Source organism: Dendrobates tinctorius, unplaced genomic scaffold (assembly GCF_039654945.1).
Source record: "Dendrobates tinctorius isolate UK_male_01 unplaced genomic scaffold, ASM3965494v1 ptg000022l, whole genome shotgun sequence".
In the NCBI taxonomy this organism is placed as follows: domain Eukaryota; kingdom Metazoa; phylum Chordata; class Amphibia; order Anura; family Dendrobatidae; genus Dendrobates; species Dendrobates tinctorius.
This window is the reverse complement of record NW_027361690.1, coordinates 94,481,576-94,499,670: the sequence shown is the minus strand read 5'-3', so window position 1 is coordinate 94,499,670 and position 18,095 is coordinate 94,481,576. Positions and strand designations below refer to the sequence as shown.

The following is an 18,095-nucleotide window of genomic DNA, read 5'->3' as shown; positions in this document are numbered from 1 at the left end:
CCTCCGTTCTGTACCCTGTCCCTGACGTGTCTCTCTACACGTGCAGGTCTCCGCTCTGTACTCTGTTTAGTCCCAAGGCTCTCCCTTGACCCGGTTCTGGGCTTCGGACTACGCTCCACTGCTAGACTCTGTCCCTGTCGTGTCTCTCCACACGTGAAGGCTTCGTCTTGTATTTTGCCCCTGGCATGCCCTCTGCATGCGCAGGACTCTGCCTCTTACCCTATGCCTTGTCTCTGATGTTTCGTGCGCCCTTGCACTTTTCGTACTAGGCTTTGCCGTGCTGTTTCGCACGCGTCTCTGTCCTGTACCTTTGCCTAGCCCTGCCTTGTGGCTCCGTGCCCTCTTGCACGTGCCTGGTCGCCCTGTGCCTGTCTGTTGTGCCTCAGCCGTGCCACCTCTAGTCGTGCTCGCCTGTGTGCCTCAGCTGTGCCCGCCATCCAGTGCTATAGTGGTTACCGGCTGTGTGAGCCGCAGCTGTGCCGCCTCTAAGTCGTGCCCGCCTGCTTATGCCACAGTCGGTACCGCCTGCCGGTACCCCAGCTGTGGTTTCCATGCTCCCTTGCACGCACGCTGGTTTTCGCACTTGGCCTTTTCATGCTACTCTTGCACAAAGTCTTTTGCTTACTTTGCTCTGCTCTGAACCCTGTCTTGCCTGCCGGATTCCGTAACCTGCCGACCGCTGCCAGGGGTCTGGACCTAGATGACTGCGGCCTGATGTCCGGAGCCGATTTCTGCAGTCTGATTCCTGGACCCTGTCGGTCGATGCCAGCACCCCGGATTCCGATGCCACCGTACCCTATCTTGGTCCCTGGCGTGTCCTCTGCACGCGCAGGCCTCCGTCCTGTATCTCTCCCTGGCTTGTCTCTTCGCACGCGCAGGCCACCGTCCCTGTACCTATCCCAGGCATGCCCCTTGGCATGTGCAGGCCTCCGTCCTGTGAACCTGACCCGGGCGTGTTCATTGACACGCATCCTGTTTCTAACTTTGTCTTGTCTCCTTGCATGCAACCCTGGTTTGCTTACCGGATGTCCGGAACCTGCCGATCACCTTCAGAGCTACAGAATCTGATGTCCCGGTTGATTGTTGCCTGCTGTCCGGAGTCAGATGTCCTCGTGCCTCTGTCTACCATCTGCACGTACCATGCTTTGGACCTCGGCGTACTCTTGCACGCACCTTGCTCTATGTTCTCTGTGTGTTCACGTTTTGCACCTGTTATACCCTGAAGTGTTCCTCATGCCTTGGACCTCGGCGTGCCCTTGCACGCATCTTGCTTTATGTACTTTGTGTGTTCATGTTTTGCACCTGTTGTACCCAGAAGTGTTCCTTAATAAAGTTTCCTTGAACTAACGTCTTGTCTCACCTTGTTTCCCTGAGCCGGCTGTCTGGTCCAGCTGCTGTGGTGGCTCACCCCCTTGGTCTTGCCCCTGACACTCCCTGTATAGGGGGTGGATTCTCACTAGGTCAGCTCGCCCTAGGTGGGTGGGTGCCCCGGCTCAGAGGGTCCACTCATTCAAAAGGAAAACGACTCAGCGTAAGCTGACGCTTGTCACAATCATGCTTACAGCCAAACAGCATCCGCCATCCACTCATCAGTCACATTTCCTTTCTCGCCATACCAGGCAGGGCCGCCATCAGGGCATTACTGACCTGACTGGAGTATGGGGCCCGATGAACAGAGGGGGCCCACATCGGGCCCAGTCTCTTCTGCCCATCGGGCCCCAGCTGCAGGATTCTGCCGGTGTAGTAATAATAATCTTTATTTTTATATATTGCTAACATGTTCCGTAGCGCTTTACAGTTTGCATACATTATCATCACTGTCCCTATTGTGGCTCACAATCTAAATTCCCTATCAGTATGTCTTTGGAATGTGGGAGGAAACCAGAGTACCCGGAGGAAACCCAAGCAAACACGGGGAGAACATACAAACTCCTTGCAGGTGTCGTCCTTAGTGGGATTTGAACCCAGGACTCCAGCACTGCAAGGCTGCAGTGCTAACCACTGAGCCACCGAGACGCAGGTTCAGTTAAACTCAATTGTCGTGCGGACCCGCACATCAATAGTTAAAAGCCGCCAGCCAATAGGAGGCTGGCAGCTGACGTCAGCGTGCACGTCGCTGCTGTATGACGTCATTGTCATTCGCCGTGAGGAACGTGCTTGAAATGCCTGGGGTGGACGTCGGCCCTGGACTGGTAAGGAGAAAGTGTGTTTTTTTAGCTTTTTTATTGAAAACGGCAAGCTGCAATATGTTTGGGCGGCAGGATGGAGACACATGGTGCAGGATCATGGGGCAAGATGGAGACAGGGAGGTATGGAGACAGATGGGACAGGAACATGAGGCATGATTGAGACACATGGTGCAGTATCATGGGGCAGGATGGAGATATGGTGCAGGATGCAGACACGTGGTGCAGGATCATGGGCAGGAAGGAGACAGATGGGGCAGGATGATGGGGCAGGGTGGAAATACATGGTGCAGGATCATGGGGCAGGATGAATACGATGGAGAGAGATGGGGCAGGATCATGGGGCAGAATGGAGACAGATGGGACACGATGGGGAGATCATATGAAGCAGGATGGGTCATCACATGGGGAGAATGGATACTCATGAAGGCAGGATGGGTGAACATATGGATGGAGCCAGGAATGAGACACAAGGGGGCCAGGATGGGGGATATTATTAATCCCAGCAAAGAGCAAACAGATGAATGGCATACTAGGGCACACAAATCACCACATTAACAGATGGAGCTATTTATCTGAAGTATTGCGGTATGTATTTCAGTCAAAAAATGGAGGTGCTTGCATGAAAAAACATGAATATTTCAATGTGAAGCGAAAAAAGGAGAAATATGCAGCACTCACCAATATAGCTGAAAAACTGTGCATCTTTGTTTCACATGAATTCCATCAATAGATATGTGGGCATGCAGGACGTTAGAGGAATGCTAGGAGAGGGAGGTGCCGGACAACGGCCGTTTCGCGATTACTCGCTTCTACGGGTCCAGGTGAGGGGATTAGATTAAGGTCATTTCCTTTATAGGATCACAGACCTTACTAATTAACATACATAACGAGTTGTGAGACAAACATTTACAAAAAAATATAGTTATACAATATACAGAGTGCAAGATACTAGTAAAGAATAAATCTTTCCACATCAATTTACAAGATAATCTGAATTTTTACAATATCATAGGAAGATTATAATCTAAATAACTTTACATACAATTTTTTTACATAACATATTTTATAAAAATACCGATAGATCGATCCAATCATTTAGTCCCAAAGGACCTTGTGCGTTCGCTTTCAGGATCCATTTTGCTTCTTGTTGCAATAAAGCTTTGTCATGGTTGCCTCCTTGAGGTGGAAAATTGACCTTTTCAATCCCTGCAAAACTCAAACTTTCTGGGTTAGCTTTATGCACATCTTGAATATGCTTGATTAATCGCAGTGAGCCCTTTCCTGATGTAATAGATCTATAGTGTTCACCAAAACGTATCGTAAGTGGTCTTATAGTTTTTCCAATATAAAAATAACCGCATGGACAAAAAATAATATAAACCACGAATTTAGTTTGACAAGAAATGTAGTTTTGTACCTTATGTTCAATAGAGCCAAAATGTATAGAATTCCCTGTCAGATGAAGATGACAGTATTTGCAGTGACCACATTTATAATTTCCTTTTATTAATAAATCTCGTAGCCAATTTTTTTTGAGGGGGACGAAGTCTATGATGTACTAATAAATCACCTATATTATGTGCCCTTTTGTATGCAAATTGCGGAACTAATTTACCATCTGTGTGTAAGGTTTTTTCTGCATCAATAAGACGCCAATGTTTTCTCACTGCTGCATGTATTGCTCTATCCATTGCACTATGTTTGAAACAAAAATTAAATTTTTTTGTAGGTTTGACTACACTATTTAATTTTTTAGTCCTTTCCTTTAATAAATCCATTTTAGAATTTTTTTTTACCCTTTCATGTGCTTCATTTAATAAAGTCATAGGGTATCCCCTTTGCAAAAAACGTTGTTTCAGCTCAGAAATTTGTTCATTAAAAATGGTTTCATCATTATTCAGTTTTCTTAGGCCTCTTTCACACATCAGGTTTTCGGCGTCAGGCGTGATCCGGCGCTTTTGACTAAAACCGGATCCGGCGAAATGCAATGCCGGATCCGGTTTCCCCCCCATTGACTTGCATTAGAGCCGGATCGAGCCGGATGGCCATGTGTTTCATCCGATTTTCGCCGGATCCGGCAATGTGACGCGATCCGGCGTCTGGAAAAAACGGCTACTGTAACGTTTTTTGTCTCCGGCGAAAAAGCCGGACACTCCGGATCCGGCGTGTCCGGCTTTTTCATACAATGAAAGCCTATGAGCGCCGCAATGCGCCTGATCCGGCGACGGCCGGATCCGGTTTCTTTAGTCTGAGCATGCTCAGTAGCTCTGCCCACAGGACATATATAAAAGCAAGACAATGGGACCCTCAGCCACACCCAACATGCCACCCAAGCCAAGAACCAGGAGCAGGAGAAGGAAGCAGACATCTGCAGCAGCAGCACCATCAGCACCACCCCAAATGGAGCAGCATGCTGAACAACGGGAGGGGAGTCCAGCAGCAGATGAGACACGGTAATTATCAAATCCCCCATTCCTCCAAACTAGGGCTATGGAATATCAAGATATTCATTGGCCCTTTGTTTCTCTTTATTCAACAGCCGCCCAATAGATGCAGCAGCAGCAGCAGCAATGGCAGCAGCAGAAACACCACCCACAGCCATGGAGTCTGGCCATGAGGAAGACAGCATATCTTCTGGGAGCCCTCCCTCGCATCGTCAGCGTTTGACGGTAAGTTTTTATTTCCAAAATCCATCATCTCTGTAATATATGTGTATTCATTGCCTTTTATTTCAAAACAGGAATCACAAGATGAAGAGGAGCTCCCAGAAGAAGAAGGAAGGGGTGGACAGACACTTGGAGTGGGCTCACAATTGGTAAGTTTTTTGCATCAAACGCAGAAACACAACATCACACTACACACAACACATAGAAAACAATGTTCTGCAGACCACACACAGCAAACAAATGCCTACATCCAAAGACCTAACATTTTTTGTTTTCTTCTCTAGTCTTCCCAATCTGGTGCTCGGCCAAGAGGTCCTCGCAGTGCCTCCCAGGGTCGTCGGCGACAGCAACGCGGCGGTCACCAGCGTGTAAGTATAAATATTTTTGCTTTGTTTTTTTTGCACTTTTTATTTCATTTCTTTTGTGGAGGCTAATTATGTTATTTTTGTCTTTTTCTTTAACAGCCTTCACAGCGTGCTCCCAACTCTGACGGTGAGGATGGAGGGATTGATGTGGACCGCCTCATCGATCTCGTCAGAGAAAGGGAGCCGCTCTGGAATATGGCTGACCGCCGCCACGCTGACCTGATCGTTACCCGACGACTCTGGGAGGAAATCTGTTCGCTCCTTGTGGACCGCTGGGAGGACCTCGAAGCTCGGGCCCAGATTAAAGAGCGTAAGTATATACAGTACCGGTTGCTTGATTTAAACCAGTGTTTCCCGAACTCCAGTCCTCGTGGTCCCCACGGATCATGTGTTCAGGATTTCTATTTACTTTGGAAATCCTGAAAACATGACCCCTGGGGACCATGAGGACTGGAGTTTGGGAAACACTGATGTTGTATACTAACCACTTTGTCCTTTCTCGTTTCAGGGGAGAGAATTGTGAAGCGGTGGCGGTCTGTGAGGGATCGTTTCAAGAAGGAGTTCAATAAAGAGATGCGGGCCCCGAGTGGATCTGGAGGACGCAGGAGCAAGTACAAGTACGCACGAGCCCTGTCGTTCCTCCGGGAGACAATGCTCACCAGAAGGTAAATATTACACACCACATGTGACAAAAAAATGTTTAGATGTAACTTTTTTTTTTCAGCCAGGGCCATACCATGTCACTATTTTAATTGTTTTTTTTCTCTTTATTCCACAGCACGGTGAGCAGCACTCGGGAGCCTGCACGATTGGACCCTTCTGAGGCGATCCCTGAGGAGACCGGCACCGAGGGACACTTCGACCGCCCCGGTACATCTGCACCTTCCCAGCCTTCCCACACATTCGACCCATCTGTCCCATCCACCAGCACAGGAGCATCGTGGCCGCCTACATTACATGAAGCTGCTGGTGAGGAGATCGCTTTCCCTTTACCCCACCCTTCTGCCCCTGCCACCTCTAATACACCTGCTGGTACTGGGCGGCAGCGGCAGAGGGGTCAGGAAAAGACTTTTGCGCCAGAGTTCTTGCATCTGAATGCATCTTTCCAGAACTGTCTAAAAGTCTTGTCAGAGCAAATCTCCGCAGGCTATCAGCAGATCAACTCCAGCATTCTGGAGGTGAAGACACTTCTGCAAACCATGCATTCAGAAGCAAGATCTTCGCCAAACCACACCTTTTTCAGGTCTGTTGTGGAGCGCATGGAAACGCTCTCTCCTGCCCAGCAGATGCATGTAACGCATTCATGCCACGCTGCTCTCCAGCAAGTTACCTCCCAACCTCCTCCTCCCACCACAGTAGTTCCTCCACCTGCACCCCCTCCAGCCACTTTCCATCCTCCCCCTCCTATTACATACCATCCACCTCCCCAGCACCAGTAACCTCCCCAGCACCAGCAACCTCCCCAGCACCAGCAACCTCCCCAGCACCAGCAACCTCCCCAGCACCAGCAACCTCCCCAGTACCAGCAACCTCCCCAGTACCAGCAACCTCCCCAGTACCAGCAACCTCCCCAGTACCAGCAACCTCCCCAGTACCAGACATCTCCCCACTTCCAGCAACCTGCCCCGTACCAGACATCTCCCCACTTCCAGCAACCTGCCCCGTACCAGACATCTCCCCACTTCCAGCAACCTGCCCCGTACCAAACTCCTTCCCCATACAACTTGCCATCAACATCATCTGCTCCTACAGTCCCTGCCCAACCCTCCACTCCACCACCCACCACCTCTTCTGCTTCCCACATGTCCACCCATTCTGTAGTTTTTTCCACACCTTCACCTCTAACTGTTCCTTCCCCATCACGATCCCAGTCCTCTCTCCACACTCCCAGTGTCGAAGTGTCCCGCAGCCCCTCCAGCAGTATTTCCACCACACACTACACAGATTTATAATGTGTGTATTTAAATAAAAATGACCAGTTTTATGGTTTCAAAGCTTTATTAAACAAGTTTATTAAAATTTTAAAAAGTTTACTAAAAAAAACATTTTTCAATAAAAGTTAAATTATTTTACACTGGTGGTCTGTCATTTCTTTCTGCGGCGAAAAAGGTTAAATACAGGGTATTTAAAAGGTGAAATGGTATTCAAAACTAGGTATATACAGTAACTGTGGGTAAATTTTAGCTTTTTGCCACAGTTGTGTTCCTGGTTGTGTTTGAAGCAAAGTATTTCACCTAAAAAGTTGTGTTTATTGTTGGTGATTTCCTAACAATGTACACAACTTTTGTTAAAAGGTGAAATACTTTGCATAAAACACAACCAGGTACACACCTGTGGCCTAAAGCTAAAAATAGAGACCATGACAAGATAGCCAACTTTGGTTGGCAAAGGTATATACTGTTGGTACAGAAGGTACACAAGTTTGGTTAGGGCACAAATCTTTCACACTCTGTCATCCTGCCAGTGTACTCTGCCTTGAGGTGACATAAAGTATAGTGCAAAATTGTCCCTCATTACTGAAACCGTCACAGAACTTCTAGTGGTAATGTCCTGGTAATCTTGCAAGGTGGTTTCTTCAGAGGTGTCCTCAATGGAAATGGGTTCCTTGCAGATAACAAAATTGTGGAGTACCACGCACGCTTTGATCACCTCGTCCACAGTTTCTGTCTTGAGGTTGATCGCAGTCAATAGGACCCGCCATTTGGCTGTCAGAATACCAAAGGTACATTCAACCATTCTTCTTGCTCTTGTGAGGCGGTAATTAAAAATGCGTTTTGGTCTTGTCAATCCTCTGCTAGAGTACGGTTTCAAAAGGTGTTCTGACAGCTGGAAGGCTTCATCCCCTACACAGACAAATGGCATAGGTGGACCAGATGTTTGCGGCAGCGGTCTAGGTGGTGGGAACTGGAAGGTGTTTCCATACAGTTTACGCCCCATGGCAGACAGTTTGAAAACTTGAGAGTCATTGGAGCGGCCATAGGCCCCAATATCAACCGCAATAAATTTGTATTCCGCGTCAGCGATGGCCATGAGGACAATTGAAAAATATTTCTTGTAATTGAAATATTCCGATCCCGATCCAGCTGGCTTTACAATGCGGATATGTTTCCCATCCACAGCGCCCAAGCAGTTGGGAAACTGACATATCTGTTGAAACTTGTCAGCAATTTCAATCCACCTCTCTGTTGTGGGCTCTGGTAAAAACTCTTCAGCTAAGGAGTCCCACAGTGCACGGCATGTGTACTTCACAATTCCAGATATGGTGGAAATCCCGAGCCTGTACTGGAAATGCAGTGACGAAAGGGATTCTCCAGTTGCAAGAAATCTGTAGGGAATTAAAAAACAATAAATTAGTTTTAAATCACAGCATTACATACCAAAACTGAGCTATAACACTTGGAGATACAAACTACCACCAACAAGATTGCAGTTAAAGTGTGCTCTGATGCGATCACATCCAATAAATGTGGCTTACCTTAAAGTCACCATCAGACGCTCTGCGGGTGAAACAGAGAAGCGGCAATAGGTGTCCGCTTTTCTTATGAGGTGTGCAATGCGCTCCACCAAGTAATCAAAATTCTCCATTTTCATCCTAACATATCCAAAAAATTTATCCGGGTTTCGTCGAAGGTCCATGCAGAGTGTAGAATAGACCCCACGCGTCATTCTCTTGGCTGTGATGGGGTGGATCCACAAACGTTGTCTACGATGCCTGATGCGCTGCTGTCTCGCTCTCTCCTTCTCCAGAACAATCACCCTCAAACGATTCTCCTCCGTTATAAAATCTGCCAAATTCTTCAAAATATTTCCAATGACAACATCCATCTTCGCCAGTAACTTGCTCTTCTCTCCAACCTGCACTTTCTCCTCTACAACCTGTCAAAGAAGGGCTGTAGGAACATGCTATATATAGTTTTCCAGTAGTCAATCCCGTTCGGAAGGCCACAAGGGTCAATTTTAAAAACCGGATCCGGCGTAATCCGTCGAAAAACGGATAGAAAAACGGATGAACCGGATGAGACGGATCCGGTTTTGTCTGTCAAGAAAAAGACGGATCCGGCAGAAAACCGGATCCGTCACATCCGGTTTTACTAAACATTTGCCGGATCCGGCGTTCCGGCACGACGCCGGATCGCGCCTGACGCCGAAAACCTGATGTGTGAAAGTAGCCTTACTCTTAGCATTTGACTATATGGAAGTCCCTTTTTAGTATGTAATGGATGAGCGCTCTTATAATGTAAGTAATTATTTGCTGCGGTTTCTTTTCTAGACACTTCTGTTTTTAAAGAGCCATTTTTTATTTTAAATTTGACATCGAGAAAATCTATTGTGTTTCCACCAAATGAAAATGTGAAGCTCATGTTGTCACTGTTCACATTGTTCGGGTATTTTACAAAATCTGCAAATTCTTTCTGAGAACCTCCCCAGATAATGAAAATATCGTCCACGAAGCGAAAATATGCTTGTAAATGTTTTAAGTATGGATTTAGGGCTATTTTTTATATAAAACTCTTCAAATCGTGCTAGAAATACATTTGCATAAACACAAGAGACTGGCGTACCCATTGCTGTGCCCACCCTTTGTATATATCACTTATCCAGAAATTTAAAGGCATTATGTGTTAAAACATAATCGAGTGACTCGATAATAAAGAAAATAAAATCCTGTGATGTGTTTGTGTTATGTAAAATCTCCTTTATTGCTGCTATGCCTTTATCATTGGGGATACGGGTATATAGACCCTCAACATCAATAGATGCAAAGGAGAAATGTGGTTGCCAATGAAAATCTTTCAATTTTTTCAATAAATCTCCCGAGTCTTTTACAAAGGATGGCACTTCTTTTAGTAAAGGTTTTAGTAGCCAGTCTAAGTATTGTGAAAGTGGTTCAGTCAAAGAGTTTTTCCCTGAAATTATAGGGCGACCCGGAGGCTCTTTTAAAGACTTGTGCACTAATGGCACACTATACCAATAAGGTATTTCTGGGTATTCTGGAAAGAGTTTTTCGGCTCTCTTTTTTGATAATATCCCCAATTGAACATACTTTCTTAAAAGAGATCTTTATGCAAAGGGTTGTCATTTAGCATACAATAGGTATTACTATCATTCTAGTGATTTAGGGCATCTTGTATATAGTATGTCTTATCCAAAAGAACCAAATTTCCTCCTTTATCAGATCTCATGAAAACAGTATCATTCCATCCCTTCATTTCTTGCAAAGCTTACATCTCAAATGCTTTCAAATTTTTTTTCTGACATGGGATAGAGTAAAGCTTCTACATCCTTGATGACCATATCATGGAAAAGATCGATACTGTTCCCAGGAGATATGGGAGGCATGAAATTTGATTTTGTTCCTCTTTTAAAAGGTATTGGTATTTCTTCGTTGGATATTATTACCCTAGGGGCTAATTAAGGGATATTTATTAATGAAATAATGTATTTGATTTTTTTGAGGATACTGTTTTCAATGGGGTCCTGTTACTGTGCAAAGCGACACTGTTGCTTTTTTTCCTTCATCTGGTATAGTGTAGAAGTTGGGAAAAAATAAGTAATGTGCTCTGCAAGTGGTGTTCTAGATAACTTATTTCCTGCAGAAGCAAGCCCTGGCTGGAAGACGTGATGGCGGTCTGTGCTGGATGAATGTGAAAAGCGAAGATGATGGACTTCACCTAGAGACATCACTGGTGAGTCAGTGTGTTACCTGTACACTGACACGATACACTGTATACTTTATACAGAGCTCCTGTGTACAATGTCACCAGTGATTACCTTTACACTGACACTATTTACAGAGTTTGTGTATAATGTCACTGATGTGGTGATCCCCAAGGGTGGACCCACTGGACCATGGCAACGAACCTCCCCTGGGCGAGCAGACCAGGTGCTCCACAACCTATACAGGAAGCGTTAGGGACAGGCCCAGGGGAAACTATTACCGCGGCAGCTGGTACCCGGGGCAACATAGTAACATAGTTTTGAAGGCTGAAGGAAGACCTTATGTCCATCTAGTTCAGCCTATTTTTAGTGCAGCAGTGCAGCTGTTCTGTATTGTTGATTCTGGGGAAGGCAAAAAACCCACAGAGTAGAAGCCAATTTTCTCCATAGGGAAAAAACTTCCTTCCCCTAAGCTTGGTCAACCATCTACCTATAATATTTTGTTATTCGTAACATTCTATACTGTTACTCACAAGAAAAGCATCCATTCCTTTCTTAAATTCATTCAGTGAGTTGGCCATCACCACTTCCTCAGGAAGAGAATTTCAGAGCCTCACTGCTTTTAACGTGAAGAACCCTCTTCTATGCTGGTGCAGAAATTGACTTTCCGCCAAACGAAGAGAATGCCCCCTTGTTCTTGTCACAATCCTTGGTACAAACAGTTCATTGGAGAGATCTTTGTATTGCCCTCTGATATACTTGTACATATATATTAGACACAGGAAACATGACAGGTGGCAGACAAGACAGGCGGGAAGACTGGCGAGACAAGAACCAGAAAATACGGAGAGAGCGGAGATACAGGCAGGCATGGCTGGAACACAGGAATGCGACAGGATGGAGACACAAGCTGGCAGGGCTGGAACACAGGAACACCGGCAGGACAGAGACACAGGCTGGCACGGCTGGAACACAGAAGCACAGGCAGGACAGAGACAGGCTGGCACGGCTGGAACACAGGAGTACAGGCAGGATGAAGACACGCTGGCACAGCTGGAACACTGGGAAGACAAATGGTGAAGGTAACACAGGTTGGAGGCAATAGGGAGCAGAAGGAAGCGGTGGGAGGAGCGGAGGACACAGGCAGGCGTGGGGCCAGGATCACTAGTAATACAAGTGACGATCAGGCAGCGTCAATAGGAAGAGGCGGCCTGATAAGGGGAGGTGAGGAGGTGCTTCCAAGGCATAGAGAGGACCGGAAGGAGCGGCCGGACTTACAAAGAGCGTAGTGAGCGTGCGCGGCGAGGCCTGCAGTGTGCGCGCACACGAGGGGGAGCAGGCGCCGCTGCTGAAGCAGGAGAGAGGACGGGGACACGCCGGGAAGCCGAGGACTGGAAAGTATGATGGGACACGGGGGCGGTGGCGCGAGTGGCAAGTGTGACAGTACCCCCCTCCTTACGTGCCCCCCTCCCAAGACTGGAAAGAAATCTTGCCAGAATCCAAGGAGCTTGGATGTTCTCCGGAGGCTCCCTAGATCTCTCTGGACCAAAACCCCTCCAATCCACCAGAAAAAAGGTCTTTCCCCTTAGCCTTTTCATAGCGAGAATGTCTTTAACCTCAAAGACATCATCGGCGGAAATAGGCTGTGGAGAGCGGGTAGTAGGGGCATGGAATTGGTTGAGAACCACCGGTTTCAGAAGAGAAACATGGAACACATTGGGGATGCGGAGTGAGGCGGGGAGCTTCAACTTGTAAGAGACGTTGTTGATGCGAGTCAAGGCCTCGAAGGGTCCAATATACCGGGGGCCCAATTTGTGTGAAGGGATTTTAAGGCGGATGAACTTGGAAGATAACCACACTCTGTCGCCAGGATGGTAGAGAGGTGGGTCCAAGCACCTCTTGTCTGTGTGCTTTTTCATCTTAACACGCGCTTGTTCAAGAGCGGTCTTGGTCTCCTGCCAGTTCTTGGAGAACTCCCTAGACAGAAGATAGGCGGCTGGCACACCCGAGACAGGAGGGACTGGTAGAGGTACGCCTGGATGTTGCCCATAGACGATGAAGAAGGGAGACTTGGCAGAAGACTCGCAGGCGTGATTGTTATATGCAAATTCAGCCCATGGGAGTAAGTCTGACCAGTCGTTTTGGTGAGCGTTGGAGAAGTGACGGAGGTAATTAACCAAAATTTGGTTAGTACGCTCTGCTTGACCGTTGGTCTGTGGGTGATAGGCAGAGGAAAAATCCAGTGTGATGTTCATAAATTTGCAGAGCGCTCTCCAAAATCGGGAGGTGAACTGGGTTCCCCTGTCCGAGACAATATGTTGAGGGAGACCATGGGCACGAAAAATATGATGGATAAAAACCTTCACCAATTCAGGGGCCGAGGGTAAACTGGGCAGAGGGATGAAATAAGCCATCTTGGATAATCTATCCACAACGACGAAGATGACGGTGCATCCTGAAGAGCGAGGCAGGTCAGTAATAAAGTCCATAGCAATGTGCTGCCAGGGAGCCGAAGGGACAGGAAGCGGGTGTAAGAGACCGGAAGGTAATCGCCTGGGGACTTTGTTTTTGGCACAGGATGGACACAAGGCTAAAAAACTTTGAACATCTTGAGGAAGAGTAGGCCACCAATAGTAGCGGGACACGAGGAGAAGGGTCTTTTTGACCCCAACATGAATTGCAATTTTGGAAGTATGTCCCTAGCGCAAGACTCGCCTCCTGTTGGTCTCTGGGACGAAGGTCTTACCTGGTGGTAGAGTAGACAAACTGAGGGGTGCCACCATGATGATTTTGGAGAGGTCCAAGATGTGCATGGGGTCTTCCTCAGTATTGACAACAAGAAAGGGTCTGGACAACACATCAGCCTTGAGGTTCTTACTACCCGGGTGAAAGTGCAGTTCAAAATTGAAACGGGAGAAGAATAAGGACCATCTTGCTTGCCGAGGATTAAGCCTCTGTGCCGATCAGATGTATGCCAAATTCTTATGGTCCGTGTAGATCTTAAAAGGATGTACAGCTCCTGCCAATAGGTACCGCCATTCCTCCAACGCCATCTTGATGGCCAAGAGCTCCCTGTCACCAATGGAGTAATTCCGTTCTGGGGTGGAGAAAGTCTTGGAGAAGAAGCTGCAGCTGACAAGCCGTCCGGAAGGAGATCTCAGAGAGTACAGCTCCGGCCCCGATGGCAGAGACATCCACCTCCAAAATAAAAGGTTTGTTAGTCTCCAGGCGATGGAGGATGGGGGCTGAGGCAAAGGCTTGTTTCAAGGCAAGGAAGGATTTTTCGGCCTCTGAGGGTCAGACGTGAGGGTTGGCCCCCTTACGAATCAGAGAGGAGATTGGAGCGATCAAAGAAAAAGGAGGGATGAACTGCTGGTAATAATTTGCGAAACTCAGAAAATCACTGAATTGCCTTGACTCCATGGGGTTGTGGCCAGTTGAGCACGGCGGACACCTACTCTGGATCCATGCATAAGCCAGAATCAGAAACGATGTACCCCAGGAACGGAAGAGAGGTTTGTTCAAAGGAACATTTCTCCAGCTTAGCATACAGGCGATTCTCCCTCAGGTGAGACAGAACTTGACAGACGTTCTATGGGCAGACAAATCCGGGGAAAAGACAAGAATATCGTCCAGATACACTACCACAAAAGAGTTACAGAAGGTCTCAGAAGATATTATTCACGAATTCCTGGAATACTGCAGGGACATTGCACAAGCCGAACGGATGACCAAATATTCATAGTGGCTGTCCCTGGTGTTGAAAGCGGTCTTCCACTCATCACCGGGGCAAATACGGATGAGATTGTAGGCCCCACGAAGATCTAGTTTGGTAAAAATTCGTGCCCCCGCAGCCGATCGAACAGCTCCGGAATGAGACGGTGCGGGTACTTGTTCTTGATGGTGATATCACTGAGGCCCCGGTAGTCGATGCAAGGACGAAGAGACCCGTCCTTCTTATTGACAAAGAAGAAGCCTGCGCCTGCCGGTGAGGAAAACTTCCGAATAAAGCCTCTAGCCAAATTTTCCTGGACGTACTCGGACATGGCTTGGGACTCGAGAGGATTCAGAGGATAAATTCGGCCCTGGGGTGGAGTAGAGCCTGGAATGAGATCGATTGGGCAGTCATATGGACGATGTGGAGGCAGGTTCTCTGCTTCTTTCTTGTTGAAGACGTCCACGAAGGACCAATAGGCTGAAGGCAAGTCCGCGGGCACCACAGGAGTCCGGGGAGACTTGATTGGCTGAACGGGAAGTAGACACGTAGACTGGCAGGATTGATCCCATCGAAGAATGTCCCCAGATCGTCAATCGAGGACGGGTTCATGAGACCTTAACCAAGGAAGACCTAAGAGGAGCGTATGGGATAGCGAGGGCAATACAAAGAAGGCTATCTTCTCCCGATGCAGGGGTCTGACCTGTAACTCCACTTCTTCAGTGACCAAGGTAACGACCTCCTGCAGGGGAGCGCCGTTGACCGAAGCTATCTGCTGAGGAAACTCCAAGGACCGGTATCCGCAATTTTTTGACCTCCTCAAGCTGGCTGAAGTTCCCGACAGCTCCAGAATCTATATAGGCCACCTCAGAGAAGCGGCTGGAGCCGAGATTCAACAGGACAGAGAGGGTCAAGGGTAGAGAGGTATCGCTAACACCTAGGGAGGCCTCTCATCTGTCCTAGGCAGAATCGTTTCACGGCCTCACCGGACAAGAGCGCAGAAGATGGGAGGAACTGCCGCAGTAGAGACAGAGACCCTGGGCGAGCCTCTCTTGATGGCGCTGCTCTGCCAGCTTGAGACGGTCTGCCTGCATAGGTTCAGATGCCGAGGCCGTGAAGGTAGAGCCGAATCGGGAGCAGGAAGGACTGCGTGTTGCGGGAGAGACACGGGGATGTCTTCTCTCCCTGGCGGACTCGCGGGAGCACTCCTGGAAGCGCAAATCAATGCGAGTCGCCAGGGAAATGAGATCCTCCAGGGACGTTGGTGTATCACGACCCGACAGCTCGTCCTCGATACGTGCAGACAAACCCCCGCCAAAATGCTCCCACCAGGGGCCTCATTGTTCCACCCGAGCTCAGAGGACAGGGTGCGAAACTGAATGGCATACTGGCCCACTCTAAGTGTACCCTGGCGGAGATTAAAAAGGGACTCGGTGGTAGAGGCCAGGCGTCCAGGTTCATCAAAAACCTTGCGAAAGGTCTCTAGGAAAGTGAAGAGCTGGGAGATCAACGGATCATCTCGCTCCCAGAGGGGGTTTACCCAGGCCAACGCTTCACCCTCCAAGTGGGATACCACAAAGGCCACCTTGGCTCGGTCAGTGGGGTACTGCTGAGGCAGCAATTCAAAGTGCAATTGGCACTGATTTAGGAACCCCCAGCACAATTTGGGGTCTCCGCCATACCGCAGAGGCTTAGCTAAACGGGGCGGTGGGTGTGGAACAGAAGCCTGAACAAGGGCAGCGGCGGCAGACTGGAGAGAGAGGAGTCGGTTATCCACCGAGGCCATATAATTTAAAATATGAGCCTGAGTATCGCGTTGCTGGGCGAGCTCCTGCTGGAGACTGGCCAGCTAGGATGCATTCCCGGGTCGGAGGGCTGTAACACTGATAGCTGGGACTCCATGGTCTTTAGGAAGGCCATGATCCGGGCCTGATTCTCTCGTAGGAATGCTAGTTCAGTTCCTTTTGGGCAGATGCTGAGGTACCAGCGGGGTCCATGGCCTGATCGTGCTGTGGGGATCCCCAAGGGTGGACCCACTGGACCATGGCAGCAAACCTGCCCTTGATGAGCGGACCACCCCCTATACAGGGAGCGTTAGGGACAGGCCCAGGGGAAACTATTACCGTGGCAGCTGGTACCCGGGACAGACACAGGAAAGGTAACAGGTGGCAGGCAAGACAGGCGGGAAGACTGGCGAGACAAGAACCAGAAAATACAGAGAGAGTGGAGATACAGGCAGGCACGGCTGGAACACAGGAACGCGGGCAGGATGGAGACACAAGCTGGCAGGGCTGGAACACCGGAAGCAGGACAGAGACACAGGCTGGCACAGCTGGAACACAGGAGCACAGGCAGGATGAAGACACAGGCTGGCACAGCTGGAACACTGGGGAGACAAATGGTGACGGTAACACAGGTTGGAGGCAATAGAGAGCAGAAGGAAGCGGTGGGAGGAGCGGAGGACACAGGCAGGCGTGGGGCTAGGATCATTAGTAATACAAGTGACAATCAGGCAGCGTCAATAGGAAGAGGTGGCCTGGTAAGGGGAGGTGAGGAGGTGCTTCCGGGTCAGGGTCCTCAAGGGCATAGAGAGGACCGGCCGGACTTACAAAGAGCGTAGTGCGTGGCGAGGCCTGCAGTGTGCGCGCTCCCGAGGGGGAGCAGGCACCGCTGCCGGAGCAGGAGAGAGGACGGGGACGCGTCGGGAAGCCGAGGACTGGTATGACGGGACAAAGGGGGCGGCGGCGCGAGTGGCGGCGTGACAACTGATGACTGTATTACCTGTGCACGGACACTGCATACAAAATACAAAGCTCCTGTGTATAATGGCACTTATGGTGATATTAGTATTGTGTTTTTTGTTAATGATCAGTATTGTAGTATTCGGTCACTATGTTGTGGTAATATGTGGTAGAGGCCATGGAGTGGTGTTATTTATTCCTAGTATGTGGTATTATTTGGTCACTCTGGTGTTAATATATTGTCTAGTCATGGTGTTACGGTATTTACTCCTTGTATGTAGTATTATTCGGTCACTGTGGTGGTAATATGTTGTCTGGTCATGGTGAGGTGGTATTTGTCCCTTGCATGTGTTATTATTGGTCATTTTAAACATTAAACAATAAAAATATACCTAAATTGTATTGGATATTTTAACAAATGATTAATAGGCTAGAGTAGAGTAGGTCTCAGCCAAGAGTCTACCTTGTTGTGGTGGGGAATTAAAAAATTAATTTTGGCCAAAACAAAAGCTGCTGGTTATATGTGTAATCTGGTGATGAGAACTGTTAATGTGTGATTGGCATTAGAGGCAGGCAGCTGCCTAAGGCCTCCATTCCCCCAGCTAGCGGAACATCACGCAGCCACTATGGGGCCCCGCCTGCCACCAGCCTGACTCCCCCCGCCGCCGAGTTGAACTATACCGGCGTCAGATGCCGTACAGTTCAAAGCAATGATGGAGGAGAGAGCGTCAGCTGATGCTCCCTCTCCCATCATTCCCCGC

At 48.5% G+C, this 18,095-nt stretch overlaps 1 protein-coding gene across 1 annotated transcript in view; it reads right to left on the bottom strand.

Moving 5' to 3' along the window:
• PAQR5 (progestin and adipoQ receptor family member 5) overlaps positions 1-2,889 on the bottom strand; it is a 45,143-nt gene extending 42,254 nt beyond the window's left edge. The window contains exon 1 of the mRNA XM_073568966.1: positions 2,868-2,889. The gene's annotated coding sequence lies outside the window, so the exon portion shown is untranslated. The remainder of the gene's footprint in view (positions 1-2,867) is intronic.
• Between the last annotated feature and the right edge of the window lie 15,206 nt (positions 2,890-18,095).